Raw genomic sequence first — 6,806 nt, 5'->3', positions numbered from 1 at the left:
GGGATAGGAGAGGGATGGGTTGGGAGTTTGGGATTAGCAGATGCAAACTGTTATATAGAGAATGGATGAGCGGTCCTACTATATAGCATAGGGAACTATATTCAATATCAATATATTCAATATATTGATTTCAATATATTCAATTCAATATATTCAATATCCTGTGATAAACCATAATAGGAAAGCATATGAAAAATGATGTACATATGTGTGTATAATATATATATATATATCACTGAATCACTTTGCTGTATACCAGAAACTAATACAACACTAAGTCAACTATACTTGAATAAAATTTTTTAAAAGTTGTTTTGGAGGAAAAAAGTGCATTAAAAATTCCTACTAGAAAAACAAGAATAAAAGAGATGTCTTTAATCTGATACACATATTATAAAATACCTACAGTAAATATCTTATTTAATGGAGTGAAATGTTGTAAGTTTTCTCTCTCAATCAGAAGCAAGACAAGGATGCCTACTGCCACTGCCTTTATCGATTTGACACTACATAGATGGTCTAGCAAGTATAGGAAGCCAAAAGAGAAACAAAATATGTAAGGTTACTGTTTTAAAAAGAAAATTGTATTACTTGCAGATGATCTAATTTGTATATAGTAAGTCCAAAAGAGTCTGTGGCTGCTGCTGCTGCTAAGTCGCTTCAGTCGTGTCCAACTCTGTGCAACCCCATAGACTGCAGCCTACCAGGCTCCTCCATCCATGGGATTTTCCGGGCAACAGTACTGGAGTGGGGTGCCTTTGCCTTCTCCCCAAAAAGAATCTAGAGATTATTAAAAGGAGTAAGATAATTTAGTAATTTGCTAAAACATATATAAACCAATTGTATTTTTATATATATCAGCAACAAAAGACATGAAATTTAAAAATACCAATTATAATAGCACCAAAAATGTGAAATACCTAGGAATATATCTAACAAAAAGCCTGAAAGACACATTAAGTTATAAACTCTTATTGAGAGACCTAGGAGACTTAAAGATGGAATACTATGTTGAAGAGTTAGAAGCCACTATATTGCAAAAATGTGAAATCTTCCCAAATAATTTATGGATTCAATGTGATCTCAACAAAAATCCCAACATTTCTGTGCATATAACTTAATAAGTTATCCACTTCCACTTATATGGAAGTGCAAAGAGGCACAAATAGCCATGATACTCTTGAAGAACAAGATGGAAAAACTTGCTCTACCAGATAAAAACTGTAATATTTTGGTGTAGCATTAGAGCTGCTGCTGCTGCTGCTAAGTCGCTTCAGTCATGTCCAACTCTGTGCAACCCCATAGACAGCAGCCCAACAGGCTCCCCCGTCCCTGGGATTCTCCAGGCAAGAACACTGGAGTGGGTTGCCATTTCCTTCTCCAATGCATGAAAGTGAAAAGTGAAAGTGAAGTTGCTCAGTCGTGTCCGACTCTTCGAGACCCCATGGACTGCAGCCTACCAGGCTCCTCCATCCATGGGATTTTCCAGGCAAGAGTACTGGAGTGGGGTGCCATCGCCTTCTCCAAGCATTAGAGCAGGGAGAGACAAATAGAAAAATAGAAGAGACATCTCAGACATTCTCATGCATAAACGGACACGTGCTATATGAGAGAGGTATCATTGCAGAGCACTGGGGAACGGCTAGATTTTTCAGTAAGTGGTGTCAGTACAATTGAGTAACCACATAGATAAAAAATTATAAATGATGCCTAGCACACATCATATATAAAATTAATTCCAGTTAGAATTTAGATCTAAATGTGAATTTAGATAAATAGATCTAAATAGAGTTTAGATCTAAGGCAAGTCTATATTAACATTAAAAACACTTGTTCAAGGGCATTCCCTGGCAGTCCAATGGTTAGGACTCTGCACTTTGACTGCCAGTGGCGCAGATTCAATCCCTGGTCAAGGAATTAAGATCCCACAAGTTGAGCTGTGCAGCACAGCCAAAAATACATAAATAAATAAATAAAAACCCCAAACAAAACAAAAACATTTGTTTATCAAAAGATATCATAAAGAGGTGAAAAGACAAACTATAGCATGGAGAAGATATTTAAAACATGTAACTTACAAAATAATAAGATCCAGTATAAGGAGCTTGTACCAATCAATAAAAAAGATGACTCAATACAAAGAGAGTCAAAAGTGTTCTAAAGAATATTTGGAAAAAGAATCCTAATGGCTAACAAACATGAAATGATGATTAACCTGATTAGTAATCAGAAAACTTAAATTAAAACCTCCAGGAGATACTATTACTCAATTACCAGTCTGGAAAAGGATTAAAGGTCTCACAATACCAAATGTTGGTAAGTATCTGAAACAATGAGAACTTCCATATACTACCATTGGGAAGATAAATTAGTACAAACTCTTTGAATAGCAGTTCATCATTACAAATGGAACACTGACGTACCCTATAACCCCAAAATTTGACTGCTAGGTATAAACTCTAGAAAAACTTGTGAACATATGCATCACATGGTATATAAAGAATTTTACTTAGTAGGATGTTGTAACAGTCAAAACAGAAACAACTTTAGTGTTCCCCAACAATAGAATGGATAAAAACACTGTGGTATATTTATATAATGGCAGAGTACATCATGAGAAACGCTGGGTTGGAAGAAGCACAAGCTGGAATCAAGATTGTCGGGAGAAATATCAATAACCTTAGATATGCAGATGACACCACCCTTATGGCAGAAAGTGAAGAGGAGCTAAAAAGTCTCTTGATGAAAGTGAAAGTGAAGAGTGAAAAAGTTGGCTTAAAGCTCAACATCCAGAAAATGAAGATCATGGCATCCGGTCCCATCACTTCATGGGAAATAGATGGGGAAACAGTGGAAACAGTGTCAGACTTTATTTTTCTGGGCTCCAAAATCACTGCAGATGGTGATTGCAGCCATGAAATTAAAAGATGCTTACTCCTTGGAAGGAAAGTTATGACCAACCTAGATAGTATATTGAAAAGCAGAGACATTACTTTGTCAACAAAGGTCCATCTAGTCAAGGCTATGGTTTTTCCAGTGGTCATGTATGGATGTGAGAGTTGGACTGTGAAGAAAGCTGAGCGCCAAAGAATTGATGCTTTTGAACTGTGGTATTGGAGAAGACTCTTAAGAGTCCCTTGGACTGCAAGGAGATCCAACCAGTCCATTCTAAAGGAGATCGGTCCTGGGTATTCATTGGAAGGACTGATGCTGAAGCTGAAACTCCAATACTTTGGCCACCTCATGTGAAGAGTTGACTCATTGGAAAAGACTCTGATGCTGGGAGGGATTGGGGGCAGGAGGAGAAGGGGACAACAGAGGATGAGATGGCTGGATGGCATCACGGGACTCGATGGACATGAGTTTGAGTGAACTCCGGGAGTTGGTGATGGGCAGGGAGGCCTGGTGTGCTGTGATTCATGGGGTCGCAAAGAGTTGGACACGACTGAGTGACTGAACTGAACTGATGCTATACAGCAATGAGTATAAATGAACTAACTCTATGTGTGAGTAGTCTTTAGAAAGAATCAAGGCATAAAAGTATATCCATTATGATTCCATTATATTCAAAAACAGAGAAACTTTATGGTTTAGGGATCCAACTTTGGTGGTAAAACTCTAAGAAAAGGCAGGAAATAATTACTATCATTCCTCCTCTATGGAGGAGGAATGATAAGATCAGGGACAGGCACATGGGAAAGGGGTGGGTTTTGAGGATGGTAGAAATATTTTATTTATTCGCTGGGTGGTGGGTATTTCAAATGTTTATTTGATTAAGTATGTTAAACAGTAAATTAGTGTTTAATGCACTTTTCTGTATGCATGTTATATTTCACAATAACAGTGGTGAAAAAAAAAGAGAATGGTGATGCTTATCATTTCATTTTAAGCTTTTTGTGTGTTGAGGCAGTATAATCCTTCCTCTGCCTGTCTTCTGAAATCTTCCCTCAAATCTACCACCTAAACATCCAAAGGACAGAGCTACTAAGTCACAACGGCCTTAATTGCAGTGCTTTATTTGTCTCAGACACTAGTCTGGGCCCTTCCTGGTGACAGAGACCGAAACTACTGAACACTGGACCTATAGTAAATAAAAGCTTATTGATAGAATGTATGCAAATTACCAGTCAACACTAAAGGAAATCAACCCTGAATATTCATTGGAAGGACTGATGCTGAAGCTGAAGCTTCAATACTTTGGCCACCTGATGCAAAAAGCTGACTCACTGGAAAAGACCCTGATGCTGGGAAAGATTGAAGGCAGGAGAAGGGGACGACAGAGGATGAGCTGGTTGGATGGCATCACCTACTCTATGGACATGAGTTTGAGCGAACTCTGGGAGGGAGATGGTGAAGGATAGGGAAGCCTGGCATGCTGCAGTCCATAGTGTCACAAAGAATCGGACACAACTGAGTGACTGAACAACAATAATGCAAATTATGGTGAAAGCTCTAGATTCCTAGCTGTGTAGAATTACTTCATTGTTTATCACAGGCCCACAAAGGAGGAGTGACTGAGCAACAACCACCACCACAAAGCTAATACAAAGCCTTAAAACTGTTGGTGTTTTATGGTCTACACAGCTCTTTCATATAAATGATAAGATTACATAAAGTTATATTTTAAGAGGGGTTGAGCCTGGTATTAATTAGTTTCCCTACATTAGGGATGAGAAAATGGTCTTTGCCAAGATAGAAAATGATCGAGTCAGGACTAGAATCAGAAAGCCAGGGTCTTTCAAACTGTAGACTGCAGACATCTTCTCACTTGCTTTCTGTCACTCAAGGGAGACATAGTTTGCAAGATGCTTTGGACATTGGACATTAGACTTCATCAGCTGGGCCATAAGAAAGAAGAGGGAGGCAGACACACACACCTCCATCCTCAGTTTAGTCTTTCCTCTGCATTTAAAAATTTGTTGACTTTCTTCTGCTTGAGTCACATTCCAGATAACTTCCACAGAAATGAGGTAGGGTCCAGGAGCCTAAATCAGAGCTCTCCAGCCCAAGTTTTGTGCTTAAAGCCACTTTCTTTTCTTTTTGCTTCCCAATTTCCTTACCATCTTTGTTTTCCAAATACCTTCACTGTGGTCTATTTGTTTACAGATTCTGATACTAGGTATCAATGTGTTACCCTGGGATGACCCAAAGTGATAGTACTGTATCTGTTTATCCAAACTTCAACTCACATATCTAGCAGTCTTCAAAATAAGCACTGCCACTCAGCAACCATACTTTGGCACCAATCATGTTTCTGCAACCTTAGGGTCCTTCAGACCTACATAATTCATTACTGTGCAAGAGCTGCGGCAGTTATATTACTTTGTGATAGTTACAATCTCTGGCCCAGTGAGAAATACAAAAATTCTTTCCTTGGCTACTTAATTTTCAATTCTGAGGAATGGGTTATTGGTGAAATAATAAGCCTGCTGTGATAGAAAATAACTTCTACTCTAGGCCACTGACATCTGCACAAACCTGGTAGTGATATGTTTTCCCCCATTATTGTAACTTAAAAATTAATGTTTCTTGAGATCAGGTTTTGCTTTTGACTATTAAACTATTTCTACTCATAGAGGTAATCATACTAATCTGTCAGTTTATCTATGTTCTTCCTTTCAAGGGAATGAAGAAGCTTCTGAAACTGAAGGAGGAAATCAAGAAGTGCCTGAGAAACATTTATCAGACGCGTGAACTATGGGGTAAGGGAAGCCTGCTAACGGTGAACAAAGTTAAGAAGCAAATACAGCAGCAACCTAAAGAGTACAGGGGCCCTGGAGGATGTAAAGCAAAATATAAAAGAGAAAATTGCTTTCTGGCTTAGGAAAAAAAAGAAATTCTCAAACCCAAGAGCAGTGCCTACACACTGCAGGATTTTCTAAGGAGAGGAAGGAAAAGCCAAACTGAGCTGACATCGAAAAGCAGCAGGTTGTTCCCTTGACAGGCCCCTGCGGCACGTGCAGTGTCTCCACTGGCCACATCCTGCGGTGCACGGTGGCCAGCAGCTTCACCAACCCTTCTTCCTTGTGTGGTTTTGTAGCAGAATCTTTAGGGTTCTCCACATCTTACTATCCAAGTTCTTGTTATTCTAATCCCGTTATGGTTAACAGTTCTTTATATTAAAATTTCCCTGTTCAAATTGCTTCATGTTTTCTGTCTCCTGATTGGACCTGACTGACACACATACCTACAATGTTAACACTAACAAAAAATAACCCTAATACTAAAACACAGATAATGGTATCATAAGGAAAACTGCAGACTAATATGTCTCATTAAATAAATGCAAAAATCCTCAACAGAATATTAGCAAATCGAATCCAACAATGTATAAAATAACTGTACATTATGACTGAAAATTGATGCTTTTGAACTGTGGTGTTGGAGAAGACTCTTGAGAGTCCTTGGACTGCAGGAGATCAAACCAGTCCATCCTAAAGGAAATCAGTCCTGAATATTCATTGAAAGGACTGATGCTGAAGCTGAAAGTCCAATACTTTGGCCACCTGATGCAAAGAACTGACTCACTGGAAAACATCCTGATGCTGGGAAAGATTGAAGGCAGGAGGAGAAGGGGACAACAGAGGATGAGACGGTTGGATGGCATCACTGACTCAACGGACATGAGTTTGAGTGAACTCCGGGAGTTGGGTGATGGGCAGGGAGGCCTGGTGTGCTGCAGTCCATGGGTTTAAAAAGAGTCAGACACGACTGAACGTTGAACTGAAGCGATGACTAAAAACGATTTATTCTGAATACAGAAGAATAGTTCCAACATTTGAAAATCAATTTATCTATCAACATCA

This window comes from Bos mutus, chromosome 19 (assembly GCF_027580195.1).
Source record: "Bos mutus isolate GX-2022 chromosome 19, NWIPB_WYAK_1.1, whole genome shotgun sequence".
Classification (NCBI taxonomy): domain Eukaryota; kingdom Metazoa; phylum Chordata; class Mammalia; order Artiodactyla; family Bovidae; genus Bos; species Bos mutus.
Note: the sequence above shows the minus strand (reverse complement) of the source record.